The 20510-nt window shown below is 38.1% G+C and overlaps 1 protein-coding gene across 7 annotated transcripts in view; it reads left to right on the top strand.

Annotated features, from left to right (window-relative positions):
• LOC308505853 (uncharacterized protein) overlaps positions 1–20510 on the top strand; it is a 614997-nt gene that overhangs the window by 514349 nt on the left and 80138 nt on the right. Inside the window, exon 4 of one of the 7 annotated variants that reach the window (XM_081068609.1) lies at positions 10979–11049. The exons of the other annotated variants lie outside the window; for them this stretch is intronic. The gene's annotated coding sequence lies outside the window, so the exon portion shown is untranslated. The remainder of the gene's footprint in view (positions 1–10978; positions 11050–20510) is intronic. 7 annotated transcript variants of the gene reach the window in all.

Raw genomic sequence — 20510 nt, 5'->3', positions numbered from 1 at the left:
TGAATCCATAAGAGATCCTCCCTGAGAATAGAGTAGGTATTTAATGGCCAGTGAGAACCTTTTTATTACAAAATACAGAGAAAAGTAGTTGCACCTTTAGAATCTATTGGTTGGAAAAATAGCGAATAAGACAAAGTGGAGATGAAATTGGTAACTTTAATAAGCAAAGTTGTCTTTTAGTTATCAGAAGAACATTTATGCACATTTGAAAAATAAAGATAATGATGTATCTACTTGGGAGACTCCACATCAGGCAATTCTTAGTGTGGTCAGTGGGATATATGGATCCTTTGAAGTCATTTTGCAGTATATCCACAAAGGAGAACTTCAGCCACAGGTTGACAATCCCTGCTTTTGGTAATAATGCTGAGCTACCTAAAATTGTGATTATGTGTGTAAAATGATGTATTAAGAAAACTCACTGACAGATCACTGGAGACATAAGAGACTGACTACAGGCAGAGCACTGGATGTTTCCATTATTCTAAGAGTGAGGTTTTGGGGTCTAGTCCTAGGTGGTGGCAATAGAAACAAAAATTAGTTGAGAAATGCAAAGAATCTGTAAGTTTGTTATTTCTTATTTTTTGCTACTTGGGTGTTGTTGGAAGAGTGAGTGACTCCAAATTTTCAAGTCTTCGTGATTGGGAGGGTGATGGTAGTAAACAGTTAGCTTTGGGGAAAAGATGAAGTCAGTCTTAGCTGTCTTGAAATAATGGTGCTTTATTTGGTGGGTAGAGATGCTAAGCATGTAAATTAGTTCAAAAGAGAAGGCATAACTGTAGATAAAGGTTACGTCATTTCTGTAGAGCAAGTCATTAAAACCATAAGAGACCAAAAATGTTTCTAGAGAAAGAATGTAGAGCTGGAATAGTTGAAGATGGATCTAAGAGTCTACCAGAGTCAGCCAGCTTTTACTGTAAAGGGCAAGAGAATAAGTATTTTAAGGTTTGTGGGCCAAAGGTCTGTGTTGCAACTACTTAACTATCTCATTATAGAACAGAAGCAGCCACAGACAATATGTAAATGAATTGGTCTGGCAGTGTTCTGATAAAAATCTATTACAAAACGGGACTGGGCTGGATGTGGCCTGAGGAATTCAAGTTTGCTGACTTCTGGTCTAGAAACTTAAGCTCCACGATGGTAAGGGCCACCTCTGCTTGGCTTACTACTGTATCTTCAGCCCCTGCACAGCACGTGGCTTAGGACAGTCTCTTAACAGATATTTGTCGAACTGGTGAATGTATGCTGTATTGAAATGATTATGTCTACATTTAAGGAGGAAAGAAAACCAGAAGCAATCTAAGTTATGAGAAAATCAAGATTGTATGGCACAGACTAAATCAAGAAAAGAGTGTGTCAACAAAGAAAAGTCTAGCAACAATGGTGACTGATAGATTATGAGGAATAAAGAATTATAACTTTGTGTGTGTGTGTGTGTGTGTGTGTGTGTGTGTGTGTGTGGCAATTAGTAACCAGTCAGATATTGAGGTATAAAGGATAAGGGGGAAAAAAGAGTACAGGAATGTTACCAAAAAAAGGACATATCCACTCAAAATAACTTGGGTGCCCGGATGGAAATGACTGTGAAGGAGTTTTCATGGTTTAATTTCAATACTTACTGCCCTTAACATTTTAAAATTTTCAGTCTAAAAGATATGATTTTAATTATAATCCAAAATCTGTGGATTACATTCTTAAAAACCTAACATGATGATTTTGTGAACTGAGGGAGAATCAGTCAAACACTTTTTTGTTTGTTTTTGACATTATGTAGATAAAATTACCAGCTTGACTAATTTTTTTAAAAGTAGTTGTGTTGATATTTGTCAAGTATTTTTGAGCTATTTTTTCCCCTAAATTTATGAGTTTAACTTTTGTGAATTTCCAACTTCACTTTATGAAGTCAATATTAAACATATGACTTAAATATTTTCTTTTTATTATTAGTTTCTAACATTTAGTTATTCCTTCCAGATTATCCCACACAGAGCTGTCAGAATTGCTTCATGATTATTTCAAAAAAATTTTTCTTCTCTAAATACTCTTATCCCAAGGAAAAGTGATAGATTTCTAATGAATAAATTCCAGGAGGAAAACCTCAGCATTTTTATGCTTCAATTCAGAATATTTAATTCCCTCATCCTTAACTGTAGCCACCTGTCATTCTAAGTTCACACAGTCATTTTTAACAATGGAAAATTATTTTTTTTGCACAATGTCCGTCACCTTTGTGTCATTTGATACCTAGTGTGGTTAGTTTGTTATGCCTATGCAAGTGGGAGAAAAACAACACCATAAACATGTCTAATCATGTCATTGAAGCTTTTCTTGGAATAATTGGAGTGTGATGATGGAGCAGGGAGAAAAGAGGGAATGGAAATTGAGGAAAAGGTTCTCAGCCTGAATTTTCCAACTTAGCTATTTATCTGGTTAATTCTTCATCTTTCCTCATCACCATGTCTGAATTGAGAAAATCTTCCTAATGATAATAAACTATGTCAAGAACAGATGGCTGATTTGATGTGATGAAAATAGCTGTGTCAATTGAGGGTATTTTTTCCTTATCCATTTTGCTTCTCGTCACTCTGGGGTTGGTGGTTCATGTGTATGGTTTTTTTTGTGTGTGTGTTTTTTTTTTTTTTTTTTTTATACAGAGTTTATCCTCAACCCAACACAGTGGGGTGTATCTCTTCCCAAAATCAGTTTGGACTCCTTTCTCTGAAAGAAAGAATGAAGTGGCTTTTCTTTTTCTCTATTTTTTATAAAAAAGCATTTATCACCTTTCCCACCTTTTCAGCTTTAGTTAAGTTACTTTTGGAAGGATCAGTTTACGACAAATGTTTAATGTCAGGAATTTTGCAGTTTCATAGGCCTTGACAGCTTGGCAAGAAAAGCGGTGGCATTATGTCAATTGTAAATGAATATGCTATTTACATACTAATTAAACTTTGCACTAGTGGGGTGAAAGAATGTCATTGGGAGCACCCCAGTTATTCTGTTTATATCATTGTTGTCTATTTAAACAGCCCATTGTTTGACATGTCCCAGCTTCATCCCCTAAATGACATTTTGTAACCTTGCACTACTTTAAAAATATGACCCCGCTGCTTGGCCAATTAAATAGAATCAGTATATCTAAAAGCAAAGGGAATTCCCAAATTCACCTCGCTTCATCATAGCTCAGAGCTTGTTGATTGTGACAGTAATAATAACTCTTATCAGTTACTCCTATCTGCCACGCCTACGGCATTTTGCTAAACAATTTTTCTGTCTTAATTCACTTAAGCTTCCAAGTAAGGTGGGAAAGTTATTCCACTCTTTTTACACATGAGGAAATTGAGGACGCACAGTCTGTAAGTGAGGCCATCAGGACTCCAATGCCTGTATTTTTATCCACCCTACTATACTGTTTCCCTCTCCACTGTATCATTGACCCACAAAGGCTCCCACTGCTGTTGATGTGACCAGTGTTACTGAAAATATGCCAAGCAGGAATTTCACTTATGAATTCAATCTATTTACCTGAGGAAGAAAGCGATAAACAGTGAAGAGCATATGCATATTGCACAGTATGTTGTTCCTTACTTACATCAGAACTATATCACTACTACGGGCTCCCATTACATACGTATTTCCCACTGACTTTCAGTTGCATTTTATCCTATCTTGTACCAAGGCAGGCTGCCCCGGTCTGTTGGTGATGCCATTACAAGCATTCCACATGTGCTCTAGGAACCTGATTCAGGAGTACCGATAGTGTCTGTTAGTTTATATAATGAAAAGTGATTAATAGCCTATTGAGCTATTTTATTCTCCTGCTTCACCTCTGCAGAAGGTGGTTTGTTGGATTTGGCTAAAGAGCTTTTTTTTTTTTTCTCCCCTCACTGGATAAGGAGCAGAAACAACGTTATATCATACCTGTGTGGGAGTTGGCTTAGCAAGATTTGCAGCGATAAAGAGCACGATCAGAACTTTTCCTGGCTGGGTCTGGCAGAATGACCTCACCATCCACATGGATATTTATATACCCCATGCTGAGAATGCAGAGCTGGCATTGCTTGGCATTGCCAACAGAGTGCTGGTCTGTACTTCATCTTTAAAAATGACAGAAACAGAAAGCCCAGATAGTTGACATTGAAATAACTTGCCAAGAAAGGGTTGAACATATGATCCTTTATAGCTTTTCCCTCACTATTTTCAACAATCTTCAAGGTTGAAATAATTCCATAATAGAGTCAAACATCCAAAGAAAGAAAAGAAAGAAAATATACTTTAGCTCTCCATCATTACAACTACCATACCACATTTCATGAAACGTGACATAGTTTTGCTTCATAACCTTGCCAAAGGAAAAAAATAAAAATAAAATCTAAATTTTAAGCTGATCACTCGAATGGGTCCAGAGATATCAACTTGTGAAAAGTCACAATTTTGCATTGTGCTGAAAAGCCACCTTACAATGCAGGGACTACCATCACTCTTTAATATCCAGCAGAGCCCCCCGCTGTGCTTTGTCAGTCACTAGCAACAGCCAAGTCTTCCAGTAAAAGTAATTCACACTTTTTTCACAACACTGTTGCTTTAATTACCACTGAACTCTGCTGATGCTCAGGCAGGCCTGGCAGGACCAAGGGAGGGTCAGAGCCACAAAAGAAGCAAATAGCTTTTTTTGCTCCTTACTTTATTATTAACAAACCATCTTTGATGGAAATGTTCCTAGTTCTGAGGCCTGGACTTAACTCTGGGTTCCCTTGGCGTATTCATTATCAAGAGACCCACAGATGCTATTGAGAGAGAGAGAGAGGGAGAGAGAGAGAGAGAGAGAGAGAGAGAGAGAGAGAGAGAGAGAGAGAGAGAGAGAGACAGAGAGAGACAGACAGACAGACAGACAGACAGAGACAGGGAGAGACAGAGAGAGAGAGAGAGACAGAGAGAGAAGAGAGAGAGACAGAGAGAGAGAGAAGAGAGAGAGAAATATTGCCTACAATCCTAATTAGAAATGAGAAATTTTGGCAAAGAACAGACTTAGCCATTCAGAACTGGCAAACAATGATTGCATGTCTCATATAGCTTTCATTTTTCTGCAAATGAGCATAGATTTCATATAGTACTGTCTTGAGGACAAATGTCAATTTATCTGCTTATTTACTGTGTTTTTTTTTTTCTTTTCAGAATTAGTTAACACAATAAATCATACACCAAAGGAAACCAGAGAACTGCCAAAATCTACCAATGCATAAAAGTGATACAAAGAGCCCTTGCTTTATACTTAATGTGACAGCAATAAGATAGGTATAACAGCTTATATGTATAACGTACCTTTCATTCCACATCACAAAATATCTCTCCAATAAAACTATCCCTGTGAAACCAGCTCTCACAGTTCCCCCACATAGAATGTGAGGGTACCTATCAGTAATGTCATATATAATTTTAGGGAAAAAATGAATAGGTCTGTGACCTAAGGTAAATGACTTAAAGGACTGCTAAGCTTTTTCCTGCCTCTACAATTCCATATTTAAACCATTGTAATTTAAAGTTACGCTATGGGCTTGTTTATGGCACATTATCAAGTAATCATGCTACTATTGTTTATCATTTATCATTTACTGATTCATGACCTGATTTGTCACCACTGTGCAGGGTTTAACTGGAGAGTGTGGTGCCGTGGTAAATTAATTAATATAGGGGAAATAATCATCAGATCCTATTGTAGTCCAATTGATACATATGCCAAGTCCTCTATAATTTGGTTCCAACTTTTTTATTTACATAAATATCTTTACTTCCATCTATGTAAACCCTATAGGTCTTCATCCCAAAATCTGATCACCAAAATTTCCTGGGGGGAGGACATTTAATAATAAGTCGGAAGTGGGGTGTAGAGTCACTGTGAAGCATTTCTTGGAGTTTCAGATAATATGCTTGGTTGAGACAATTCCTTGAATCAAACTTTTCTGTTTATTTCCTTACTTTCAACACCTGTCTCCCAGCATCTTCTGAAGAAATCTTACTAATCTTTCAAGCCCTAGTTCTGGCAGCACACATGTCATGCAGCATTTACAGATTTCTTCAGCTGGTAGTAGTCTCTGCCTTCTCAAAACCTGGACAGCACTATATACCTTCCCCAAGATTTCCTTCTATGAGAAGTGGCCATTATCCACTTTTTTCTTTATCCTTTCTCATATCTTTATCATATTAAAATATAAGCTTTTTCAACCAAGGTATGGGTTATAACATTTTTCTTTGAATCTATGTTGTATAAAAAGATGCATTTTAACTGTCTATGGAGTGGATGAATGCCCAGATTTAATTTTACATAGCATGTAAGACTGCAAACAAAGTTGAAATGACTGACTCCTATTCACATATTCATTTATATGACATGAACACAGTGTAGAGGACTGATTTTTTTTTTCTTAAGGTGGCTGAATCAATCCATATATATTCCAACCCACATACTTTCCTTAAAATGTTGACAAATATGTTGAGAATTCCCCCACTGAGAGGTGGACTCGATGTTCTCTCACCTTAAACCTGAGCAGATCTTTATAATTGCTTCAATGAAAAATGTGATGGAAGTGACCCTTTGTGACTTCTGGAGCTAGGACACAAAAAGATGACACAGCTTCTTTCTGGATTTCTCTCTTGGAAGTCAGACCTTGAGAGTCAAGAACTGACATGTAAGGAATCTGGCCTCCATGCCGAAGAGACCACATAAAATGACTATATGGTGATTAAAGGGAGTCCCAGTACTTTTCATCCCCAGCAATTTTGCAGGGACCCCAAAGATCATGGAGCAGAGAGAATCCCCACTCTGTCTTAATTCCTGATGCACAGAATTCATGAGCATGACATATGGCCATTTTATGCCACTACATTTTGGGGTAATTTTAGGCCCTAAAGATCTAAAATGAGCAACATAACCTCTATCTCTGTGAAGAAGCTTATATTCTATGACAAGAATCCAAAACAAATACATAAACCAGATAGAAACCTTTCATCTGGTCATGTTAAACTGTTCTAGTATTTTAAAACAGCTTTATTGAGGCATAGTTGACATACTATAAACAACACGTTTGAAGCGTAAATTTTGATAAGTTTTGACATATATATAGAGAGATATACTATATACAGATCTATCTATATATCTATATCTATATGTATATGAAGCCATCAGAGAAACGTATTCTACCCAGTAGGGTTGAGGGAGGGTAGATGACATGTGGAGGCTAAGGCAGCAGTGAGTTTGCAGAGGAAGCTCTCCATCGTGGACTGATTGAGAGTCTTCGGATTGCGCAAGCCCTGTAGCTGGATGAGTGGGCTACGGCACAGGCCTAGCTCCTTAGGTTCAATTTGCTGGTGAATTCTACTAGTAATCAGCACAGTATTGAACAGCTGGTTAAAGTCTCTTTGTTGGTGTGTGTGTGTGTGTGTGTGTGTGTGTGTGTGTGTGTGTTGGCAATGGAGAAATTAAACAGTCTCAATTTTTAAAAATTTATTTAATGGCAAATAAATTCATGTATGCGCTGGTAGGTATAGACAATGTAGATTTCATGAGCGTTTGAAAATTAAAAGGTTATCTATAAAACCTGCGACGACTTTTTAAGGACTCTCATTGAAAAGCTGACTTTGCCTAATGCAGGGCTGCCCTGTGCTCTGATATGAATGCGGCCGCTTGAGGCTGTGCAATGTTATGGGCCTAGTGAAACATAAGGAGGAACTTTGGTGCCAAAACAGGGCATAGGATTTGTTGGAAGGCATTTTTTATAGTACTCTGTACAGTACTGTTTTCAGACCCAGGCAAAAGATGCCTTGAGTCCTGTGCTTTGCCGGGCTCATTTTGTTCCTTCTCAAACCCTTTTTAGTCCTCCTTAAGTGGTCAAGTGCCCAAAGAACCCAGGACTTTCTCAACTGGATCCTGAACACCTGCCTCCAACTATGCCATGCTTTGGTATACTAAACCCCCAAATTCCTGCCTCGTTGTTCCAAATCCACTTCCAGGGTTTGTATCGGCCCCTTCCCTTGGTCTATCCTCTTAGGGGTGGACCTGACCAATGGCCTCAGCACATCTGAGAGCTGAGTGCAGGCTGAGCATGAAAATGTAGGAAGTTGTATTCACCCACATGTGAGGACCCTTAGAGGGCAGGGGTGGGAAGAGCAGGAGGTTTGTCAACCGCTGGGGTCAGGTTTTCCCTCTTTTGCCACTTCTCGCATAGAACTCCAAGGAGACCAGAGATTCTAAATTGACACCTGGACTTCTAGGTTGTCATTCCAGTATATTAATCAGGATAAGAGGACAGAATCTATTTTAGTCAATAGTTTTCTAGTTTAATGTGTAATGTTAAAATATTTTGACATGTAGTATGTGGGCCTCCCTTTGATTTCTTCCCCCAGGCCCTTCAAATGTTAGGGGTAATCCTTACTTTGTTACTTTATCCCAAACAGGTTTTTCCTTCTCTCTCTTGCTTTTCTCCATTATGCATAATGGAAAGATAACACAGAGTCAGAAGGACAAAACACTGATGAATAGCCAAATTATTTTGTCCTAAGGTATCTACTTTATGGTCTCCTGTTGTAATGACCCCTTCTGCCGCCTTCACAGTCATTGTAATGAAATGCTTTCTCCTTTGGCATCTTCGGAGGAGAAAGTCAGCAGTATGGTCGTTCAGTCCTAGGTCCACGAATGCCGTCAGTTTGAGTGTCTCCCTCATCCTCTCCACAAGCTGTTTGGAATTCTCCAGCTGGAGCATGGGTGCCAGTTTTGATGTGGCCCTCAGAGACATCATGTCATCTTAACTTCTATCACTTCTGCCTCATCCTCGATCAACCTCTAGGTGCTCTTGTTACCTTTGGTGTAATACCTAACCCCCGCACGAGACAGGGAGGGTTCCTCCTCAGAAATGTTCACTTTTTTTTAAACTTTCTGTCTTGTGAGCTCCTATACCTTCTTCAAGTTTCAGCTCAAGCTATCTCTTCTGAGGGAACACCTCCCTGATGTGGTAGGAAAGAAGTAGGTTTGGAGTCATAGAGAACTGGGTTTCAAGTCAATGCTTAGCTACTTACTATGTCACCTCACTCAGGTCACTTAACCTTTCAGAGCCTCAGTCTATCAGTAGACAGATATGAAAGCACCATTCCCACTTGTCTGTTGGGATGATTAGATGATGTTAGTGATGTACAGCATCTGGCATGTTTTTGGATCATTTGTTATGTTGGTGCCTTGAGTCCGCATAAGCACTTCTTTCTATATGTGTCCACAATTCCTGTAAGAAACCCCAGGTAGCCAGAATAGCAACGTAAAGACACCAGGCCATAAAAATACATAGTTCATTTGAGGAAGGGTTATGAGTTTCTAGTGGCTGGATTTTAGGAATCAGAAAATGTGCTGGAGAGGTTGACTGACGCCATGTTGGGTAAGCATGTAGCTTAAGTGAAGAAATTTGAGATTTCTTAGCATTCCTGGAGTAGATATGGAAGCTTCCCATATTCTTTAGATAAAATATAATTGAGCATCTTAAAACACCTGAGCTTAACACATCCATAGTGATGACATGTTGCCAAGGAAAGCTTTGGGTCTTCAATGCCCACAACCATCCAAAGGCTTAGTGACCAAAGCCAGCTTGCCATCACATCAATGATAAGTTCTGAATAAATTAGCTATGTTAAACATGAATATTATGTTTTGGATCAAGTGAGACTGCCATAGTCTTAATTCTCATTTCCCCCAAAACTAAACAAACTATTTCATAAGCATTTTTCTTAGTGCTTGTGTTTCAAAATGCAATTTCTACCAATTGGGGATATTAATGATTTAGGCACATACCAAGTTAGAGTTTCACCAGAGTGCATGTGCTCCTTCTGAAAAGGAAGAAAATAAACTGCCAATCAAAAGACTAGTTGCAGGTTGCAGGCAGAGACCAGATTGATGAGAAATGCTGGCATAGTGCCCAGCACACTGTCTTCTACACAGACATGCTCAGAAAATGTGCCTGTGTCCAATCAAGCCTTCCATATTCCATCTATGAGATCTCCCTTGAAGATAGGACATTTGCTCAACCTAGAGCTAGAAGGAAGGCAGTCGTCGTATGGACAGTCTCCAATTAGCCAGACTATTTTAATCTACTTTGCAGAACTAATGGAATGGTTGTGCTTCCCCAGCATTCATGTGAATTGCACCCTAGCTGGAGGTTAACAGAGGAAACAATAGCAGCAGCAATTAAGTGGATGTAAATGAATGTGATAGGCTAATTCTCACAAGGAGAACTTCAGTGGGTCAGTGTCAATGCACCGGTGTCTAGAGTAAAAGAGGAATTGACTGGAATGAAGAAGGGAATATGTAGCAATTTTGCGAGGACATACATGCTTCAACTTGACTAGTTGAGAAATTCTTTGGATGTCGACAGGAGGAATAAAAATAAGTAACGACAACAGTTCTCTTCTATATACCTCTTGTGGGAGGGTAAGAAAGAAAACACCACAGTTTCACATAAATACATTCAAGGTATTATACCTCACAGTGTAACTTAACTATGAAATAGATTGTTGGCTATAGAATTGAGTAAAACACAAATCTACTCACAATAAGGAGAAGGACAGTTTCATGACCTGGGAAGCTGAGAATTCAAGAGCACACATTTCCCTGGCCTTTTTCATATTTGAAAGTGGGAACTGATCAACAGAATAAGCAGACTATAGAAGTTCATTGGTGCAGGGTTTTAGCACAGTCTAGAAATACAGAAGTTGTGGAGCAATAGGCATACTTTTTTGCTTAAGTTCTGCTCTTCAGCACTTTGATACTTTTGGGAACAATTCACATCTGTAGAACAGGGTGTGGGGCTTGGAGGGAATGTGAAATCTGAAAAGGTTTCTGTAAATTCTTTCCAATTAAAGCATCTGCAAATATTATGTGAGCTGTTTGGAAGAAAAGGGTTGTATCAATGCAATGAATAGAGCCTGCTTTTTTCTTGCTCCTCAGGGCATCCCAAAGCACCTCTGGAATGAATGCACTGGTGAGGGAAAGTTCTGTGTCCAGTCTTTTGGCAGGGGGTGAGTCACAACCTACCTCTCCTAATAAATCTTCAGACGACATCCCTAGGTATATTAGCTCCCTGGTCCTAGATGGACATATCATCGATGGGCCTGATTATTATCATAATTCATAGCCTTTCAAAAATCAAAGGATGGAAGAATAGAGTAGATGAGATGTGTACAGAAAGAAAGATAATCACAATACAATGTATGGGATAAAAAGTATTATACTGAAGAATAGTTTCTCAAAGGGCAACTGAAGCATTAGTGTAAACCAAAGTGAATTGATCAAGGTAAAGAGGTTGGTAGATTGAGAGAATGAAAAAAAAGTCTTTTTTAGAGTATGTTCAGAAGATTTTTAAAAAGCATCATCAGAGAAATCTAAGTTTTCAGAGTAGATGAAGCCATGAGGACCCAAATTATTTATCATTTACAACTATGTTATATAAGCAGTGAGATTGAAATAAAGCTATATATGAATGAAGTGACTGTATAGGCTTTTAACCTTTCTGTTACTTTTTAAAATTGTTTAATAGAAATCCGTAAGTCCTCATTTCTGCCAGGACCAAACCTATGACTTTGTCTATTTACATAAATAAATTTTATTGAGAAAAATTTGAACTTGAACAATTGAATTTAAAGGAGTATACATAAATCCAAGTGTAGTTAAGTTAGTTGCTGATTTAGATCATTCTCCATGCCCTATCTTTTTGTAGACCAAGCCTCAAAGAAAGGTGACAGCAATATTAATGACGTCTTATTTAGCAAATTTAGGTAGAAATATTGCAGATATTATAAATTAGCCATTTCTTTCCAATACAACAAGAGATGGAACAATGATGATGAGTAGCATAAGTTGGATGATCATGCCTCAATGACTTAAATGGCATCAGACATTTTTTGAAACACAAAGTCTTTGAGATTGTAATGTATCTGACCTGTATGTTTACCTGAGGCTAATGTTACACCTATATATGGGTTGGCAGGAAGGAAGAAAAGAGAATGCAAAGTAAAAAGTTCAAGCATTTTAAAATTATTTGCCAATAAGTTTAACACTTCCATATACTGTAAATATTAGACGCATTCTTGTGAGCAGAAAATGTGAAAACAATGAAACATGGGTAATAACGCTCTGCAAAACAAACAACATGAATTTAAAAGGAAGGAAGAGATAGTGGCATAAATTTAATTCCACTGAGATAGATTACTGGTTTCATCTGTAAGTGGAAGGCAGTGCCTTAGACATACGTGATATTATGCAACAAATGTGGAGTTTGAGAAAATATTAATCCATTTTGCTACTATTTCTACAGGCACATTATCACAGAAAGAATACACTCTTTCTCTGTATGAATTAGTAAAAATATATTTGTATTATGCTACAAATATCATAGGAGGCGAGTTAAAACTAGAAAACTTTATGCATTCCTTTGTTTTTTCAGTCAAAGAGACAGCAGCTCAAGTGATCAACTTGTAACCATGTTCCTAATCAAATTATGAAAAAAACAAACAAAGAGTGTGATAGAAGATTTTGAAGTAAATTTTGTCTTTTGGTTCCTGATAAGCAAAATAGAACATAGTATCTAATGTACAGCATGATGACTTTAATTAAAATAAGGTATTGAATACTGGAACTATGCTAAGAGAGTAGATTTCAAGTGCTCTCATCACACACAAAATGATAGTTATGTGAGGAAAAGATATGTTAATTAGATTGAATGTAGTCATCACTTCACCATGTGTATGCGTATCAAATCATGCTATATACCTTAAATATATGCATTTTTATTAAACACAATCAAATAAGAAAAAAGGAACATAGTCTCTCTTGGCTCTAATATACTACTCTGAATGTCTGAATTTTAGTAATATCTCTAGGGAGTCAGTGGGGACTAGAAGGGAAGTTAAAGGTATTTATTCTAATTTTATCGGAGAAGAAAAGTTGGTTCGCTTACCTGGACTTACACAGTCATCATGGATCGAAATCCATGGATTGAAGTCAGGTTTCGCAGCATCTAATTTGATTCTTAAAAAAGGTGGGAACACTCTTAGCTTTTGGCAAAAACAAAGTAAAACCTCTTGTGTAATGTATCAAACTTGTATGAACTATTTCCAGTATGTCAGGAATTTACTCTAGATACTTGATGCTCATCATCCTATTTCATAGTCATAATAAGTCAGTGATGTAAATATTAGTATTCCCATTTTATAAGTGAGCAACCTGCTCCTTACACAGAGGGAGGGGCTTGTGAATGCTTTCCCGGCCAGTGAATGGCTAGGATTCCAACAGGTGAACTTCCCACTAAAGGGCATTGTGAAGTCTGCAATGGTAATACACATTCATGGTGGGACAGAAATCATTGCATCGAGTAATATTATTTTCAGGAAATTTCTGCTAATTTTAAGATCTATAAACACTTAAATGGCTTCTCCACAGGGTTCTTGTCATTTGAAGTATTTTAGGTATTAAAGAGAACAATTTTATCATGGATGAAAATGGACCAAATACCTGAACATATCTTTTTTTTTCAGATCACATTCCAATTCTTATGTTAATACAAAAAATATGAAGGAAAGAAGAGAGGGAGGGGCAAGAAAGAAAGGAGAGAGAGAGAGAGAGAGAGAGAGAGAGAAGAAAAGAGGAGGGGAGGGGAAGGAAGAGAAGGGGAAAGAAAGGGCTCTAGGATAAAATCTTTGGTCATTACAAATGTTTTTAAAACTGTTTCCAGATATGAAAGGACATTGGTGCATTTTCCTGACAGTGATATAAGATATATACAATCTACAAATATTTAAAGGAGATGAGGCCGAATTGACAACAGTATGTAGCCATCAATGCCTTATACTAGTCTGTGCAGTCTTTGATCTTTATCAAAGATAATGTGATTAAACAAATTATTAAAGATAAAATGATTAAAATGGATAGACTGGCCATTTTGAAAGCCATTCATTCTGTGTGGGCCGTGCCTTGTGCATACATAACATGTTTTTTATTTTTCTTTTTTTCTAGGAGTAAAATGCACTTTCAGGATTTGCTATGAATTTCAACTATTTTACCCCAAGTTCCATGCATGCGTTTCTATTGGGGGAATGGTAGCATAGTCTTTATTTAAACTCTAAAATGATTGCAGAGTTAAGTCATTTATTTGGAGTATGAATTCCCACACATGGACCAGTCATGCTAGCCAGTGGACAGGTAGTCAGCATGTATGCAGGAAGTACTCACCATTCCTAGTCTGCGATATTATCTTGGCAGGAGACACCATGGCCTTTTCAAGGGTGCAAAACACTCTCAGATTCCCAGCATTCTACATCAACTGTTACGTACCATTATTGACTTCTCTGTGTGTGATGTAAGGTTAATGAGAAATGGCAGGTTGAGTTTTTGCCCCAGTGCATAGAAATCTCCAAGCATACTTCCCAAGTACCATCTCTTTGAGATTAAATTCTGAAATATGAATCATATTTCACCAAACAAGTAGATATGCACAGATTTGATATGAAGCAAGTATTTCCTATATATATATATATATATCCCATGTACAGAGCAAATGTACACATACTCTTTCTTGGTAGAATATACAGAATTGGACTTACACAACATTCTGTCTAGGTCCAGAAACTCTACCGATGTGAACTAAACTGAAGAGAGAAGCTTTCTGAAAGCTCAACAATATGCTTCTAAAAAACATGACCGACTTTAGTAGCCTGGTATGGAATGAAAAATGCACTCACAGTGTAATAGCTTACTAGAGTAAGAGACAACGATACAATCATCCTCTGCCGCCCCTCCCGCCCCCCAACCTGTCCACCCTCAAGATCTTTATTAGCTTTGTCCTGACAACCTGACCTTACTGAGTTCTCCTTAGTCCTGACAACCACACAAAACCCAGAAACAAATAGGGAACTGGTGGAGATTTTCAGATTTAGGATCATGTTCAAGCTTATGAATCAGGTTTTTCTATGTGTGGACATGACAACTATGGAAAAACTGTAATTTAGGACATATTCTCTTTATCCTTTTATGTAGAATTTCACTTTAATGTGATGCAAATGACAGTAAGAAATACATTCAGTGAATGTTAAAGCCTTCCCATTAAAAATTCTGTATGCATTTTACATTCTAATTCATGTACAGTCAAAAACCCTGATAAAATCACAGTGCTGATTTGACTGCTGCACTTATCGTATTAATGAGGATACTTTATGCCTTTTGAAAATTGGGATATGGTCCATTATGTGATTGTAAATGATGTGATTGTATCACATAAATTTGTTATTCAATCCCACCCCTCCCTCCAGTCAGCTTTGTATATAAGATTCATTGGTGAGCCAGAAGGGAGGCCCAGAAACTAAACTACAAATTAAACTTTTCTTCTTTTTTTAAATCTCCGTTTATAGAAAATAATATAATCAACCTATGAGTAAATATGTGAGTAGCTATATGTGTTTTTTTCTATTTTTTTAAAAAAATTCCCTAAAAACCACAGGGAAAATGTCACCAAAGAAGTCAAAATGAAAGAAAGAAGCAGATGGGCTCAAGGCCCCTGAGCTATGTAGTGTCCCCTCCCGCACCCCCACGCCCCTAGCCTCAGCAGCTTCCTTGCTTCTTCATCCACGCTGCACTATTGCATGGAAATCTTCCCTCCTCCCCTGGCAACAAGTGAGAGGTTTGAGAACTGTTGTTGGCCAAGGTTTCCTGATTTTGAGTTGCATTTGCATTCCTAAAATTACCTGCTCCTCTTTCTATTTATTTATTTTTCTGCCTTGCCAGCCTAATTAGTCATCATTTGTTCCCAGGAGCGCCCAGTGGGAGCCGTCTATGAACACAGCTGCAGAAGTCCTTTGGCTTTTCTCTGCCCTTGTGCCTTCTGCTTCTGAATCTGTGGCATAGATGTCTACCTTGGTAAAGGTCAAAGAACTATTTTTCCCCCTCCTGTTCATCACTAGAGACACAAACACCTCGCCTGACATCAGGATCTCCCAAATCCCCACAGAACAAATTAGAGCACTGCCAACAGAAGTGGCTTCAGAACTCTCAGATTAAAACAAAGGAGGGGACCACCACCCCTTGGCTGAGTAGCTCTCCTAGCCTCGAAGGGCTACACACTTAATTGCCTCTGTAATGATGGTCCCTAGTCTTATCAGATGATTATCCCAGAGAAGCCCACAGACCAAGGTGCTTTCCTCCTGCTCAAGCCAGGGCAATTGTCAGTCGTTGCCTGTACTTCTGTGTTTCTTAAACATTATCTTTGGCTTGGGATATTTGAGCACTTGTAGGCTGGATTTTTTTACTTTCCTTTCTTTCTTCCTTCAGAAAATGATCTTATGTTGCCTGGAACATGGAGGAAGTGACAATGTCATTCACAATGCAACAAGGTCTGGTGTAGAGTTCTTAGAGTTTGGAAGTATAAAATGCCCAAGTTTCTGACATGCACTTGGCAATCCACATTTCTGACTCTTGTTCCTGTTCACCTTGGAACCTGAACTTTAGGCTTTGTCAAGCTCTGTGTTTTCCCAGAGCTCAGATGTTGTGTATGAAGCAAAATTTTTTAAAATTTATTTATTTATTTTTATGTCTGTCTCTGTCACGCTATAACATCATGCATATAGTACCATTTGTTCCCTCACCCTATCCCCCCATCCGAAAGGAAAGATGCCATACAGAATGATTTGCATAGGAGAATACAAAGATTATTGTAAATTTTTTTTTTAACATGGCTTATGGGAAAAGGTAAGTTTCTTGACGAAGATATACCGAAAGATCACAGAGGGTTGTTCATGATGGGAGGTAGGTTTTTTACCTTATTTCAGATTCAAGGCCAATAAGAACTTTTTACAATCTTTTGGACAAAGCTTGCTGCATCCTAATCGCTGCAAATCCACTCTGCTCTGTTCACCGCTCTCCTTATTAATCAGTTCTACGGAGCTGTACCCTGCTCCGTACTGTTACACACACTGCATTTTTATGCTTCTGTTACTGAGTGGCCTTTTCTATATTTTTGCTTTATCTTGCATTCAATTACTCACAGCTTGATCTGTAGAATAGGATACCATCACTGCCTACATTTAGGCAACAGCACATTATGTCATCTTGCTTCATATATTTTACTTCTATCTCTTAGGAGGAAGCTCATTTGAAAAATCTTGGCTCTGCCTTTGGGGAGGAATCATTTCCCTTCTTTCATTCGGGCTGAAATTTGTCTTCTTACTTCCTTTGTTAATTAAAAAAACAAACAAACAAAAAAGACAAAACTTATTTACATCTTCTCAGATCCTATTAGTTAGCTCGATTGCCTAATTGTGGTAGTTTTAAGAAAGATCAAGTCATTTTCTTGCTTTCAATCATTGTTGGTCTATTTTATGGGTTCCACAATGCCACATTCGCAATTCTGCTTACTTTCTTTGGGAAGCTTTTTCTATTTGTCTCTGATTTGCAGCATCACATATTTTCCTCCCATGCATAGAAAATATGGTTAAACAATCCCCTTAGAAAAGAGCAGAGGGGAAGATATTAGGCCTGACAATATTGCCCTCTTTCTTCCCTCTTCTCTTTTCTCGTGTCTTAACAGTTCCTTAGAATACATTTTCCTACCTAAGATGGATCTCTCCTTTTCTCTCTGACAATGCTGAGTAAATCAGGGTGTGGAATATTACCCGTGCAACCCACTCTCTGAGAGGTATTGCTGGCTGAAGCCACGCTGTTCGTTTGCCATTCTATACCCAGCTGTGGATAATAACAGAATTGATTTACCCGAGGAAAGACAAAGGAACCTCAGGGCTGCTTTCTGTGTTATTTTGTTCTCAGGTTATTCTGCTCTGAATGGTAAGACCTCTCACTAGAATACTGGGTCACATTTAGCTTCCTTTATGGCAACACCCCGTGGGGGAACTTCTGGCATTGGGTTGTGAGGTGTTACTGTTCTTTGCGCCTCTCTCTCTCTCTCTGTCTCTCTGTCTCTCTCTCTCTCTCTCCACACACACACACCCCTATGTGTGTGCATGTGTGTATGTACGTATGTGTGTGTGTGTGTGTGTGTGTGTGTGTGTGTGTGTGGTGTCAAATGACAACATGGGTAATTTTATGTTTTCAAGTCCCTATAAATACCGTCTTCTTTTTCTAAATTATTCTATTAAAAAAGTAGAGTTTAATCTGGCGACTAAAACTTGGCTTTCAGAACCCTTGTCAGGTGAGTTTAAAGAAGACTATTCTGTAATAAATTGTAATATGGCCACGAATAAGTCAACCTATATAAATTATAAAGGCAATTCTGACAATAGTCATTATAAATTGAGTGCTTAGTACATCTTGCGTGTGTTCCAGTTGCCTCATGCTTATTAATTAACTAAATCCTTACTACAACTCCATTAGGTGTGTACCATCACTGTCCCTATTTTTACAGGTGTAGAAACTGAGGCACAGAGAGAGGTTATGTTACTTGTTCAAGCCATAGGTGGTAAGTGACAGATCCAAGATTCAAACTAGGTGGCATTGGCTCCTAAGCGTTGGCTCTTAATTACTGCACTTTCTACCTCATTGATAGAAAAATCTATAACCTCTTGTATAGTGAGCATAATATCAGCAAGATCTTTTACAATAATTTAAGGAAATTCTGATGAAATAATGTGAAATTGTAAGGCTTTCATTCCTACTACCTTAATTGTGATTTTTTTCCAACTGTATTATCCCTTAATGTTAAAACAACCCAACAAGTTATCTAGAATAATGTAGAGAATTCAGGGAAGTTAACAGCATACAGTGGTTGTTACCTTAAAAAAAAAATTACAAATCTGGTGTACTTGTTGTGTAATTCCTTGCATTATTACTTTTAATTTACATCCCTATCTCACTCTTTACTTTCTGTTGTTGCTCACTGATGTTTTTATGAAAGTGTGAAGGTACATACCCCTTGAGGTGTCTCTGAAATGTGCAGAGAATCAACTGGAAATCTCAGTTTTTGCCTGACATGTGTTAAGTCAGACTTGTGTTCTAGACCTAATCTTCACAATCAGGTGTTTGCAGAGAAAAATAATGAATGTGGAAGGGTTCATGTTCACACCAACTTTCTGAGCATTGTTAGTTAACTTTGGGCTAGAGCTGCCATAAATGTGCTTGAGTGTCCTATGTACACACAAAGAATGTATTGGATGTCCTGGAATTTAGAAAGTTCAGGGAATATTGGCTTTTATATTTCATATACGTATTATCTATTACTTGTTGAAGATAGCTTGCTTCTAGTTGATACAGAATTAAGAATAGTGAATGGAATGTTCTGTTGACCTTGCACAAGTATTACCCGTTGCATTGTATGAATAAACATCAAATTAGTGGTCAGAAATTACAAATTAGTACAAGTTAGCATAAATAGAGAGCTATTGGGGTCTCAAAATAATTCTTTATTACTAGCTCTGGCTCCAACCAAGTCTTCACTCTTGGATCAATACATCAGATCAAGAATAAGTAGAGCCCCAAAGTCACATCATCTTATCAAAATAATTATCTTTAATTAATATAATTATTGATCATGTAGTAGAAGTCACTGTCTAGATGATATAAGGCTTTTAGGATTTCATGGGAATGCTTTACAACTTAATTATGTTTCCCTGAGAGATTATAACATAATTCAATTTATTTTTCCCATGTGTTTCATCAATCATTATGTGAATAAAAGGAATATCAGAATCTCATTTCTATGTCAATTCCTGAAGAATTTAGACCAGTCATGTCAGTAGTACAGAGCTGATTAGAAGACAGGGTTCATCCCACATGAGAACAATCTCCTACATCACTGTAGTGCTGGTGCCACATTCTGTTGGTTTCGTGGTATGTAACGAAGTTAACTGCAAAAGCCTGTCATAGCTGTGATCCTGCCTTCAGAGAAAACCGAATTCAGGCCTGTGTGAAGTTTGTGCTTTAGATGTGTAAGGAGCTATGTTCTTCTCTGGGCCTGAGTTTCCTTGTCCAAGCAGCGAGGTGGTGTCTAGGCTTCTTTCCACATGTAAAGCTCGATGCTCTAATTCTGCTGTGCTTTAGCTCTTGCAATGTCCACACTGGTGCGACTCCAAGTTGAATGTACTCATGAAATCACTGGGAATCTTGTCAAAATGCAGATTCTGACTCAGTAGTGCTAAGTGGGACCTGAACTTCTGCCTTTCTGACAAGCTCCCCAGTGATGCCGGAGCTAGTGGTCTGTGAACCACACACGTAGTGGCACGGATATAAATGATGCACAGAGACAAAGGGGTAAAGACCAGCTCTTTGGCTTCCTGTGGTAGCATATCCATTTGCTTCCCTCCCAGAGCTACAATTCCGAACTTCTGCAGAGCACTGCAACTTGCCTCCTCTTTCCTAGCCACACCACACAGAAAGGGGGCTTCAGGAAGACCAAGTACTTCCAACAGCGCACAAATCCTTTCGGCAAGAAGGAAACCACAGAGCTTATCAGGAAAGCTGTGTGCCTCTAATGTCAGCCAGCCCC

Source organism: Rhinolophus hipposideros, assembly GCF_964194185.1.
Source record: "Rhinolophus hipposideros genome assembly, chromosome: 12".
NCBI lineage: Eukaryota > Metazoa > Chordata > Mammalia > Chiroptera > Rhinolophidae > Rhinolophus > Rhinolophus hipposideros.
Note: the sequence above shows the minus strand (reverse complement) of the source record. Positions and strands in the feature narration are given on the sequence as shown.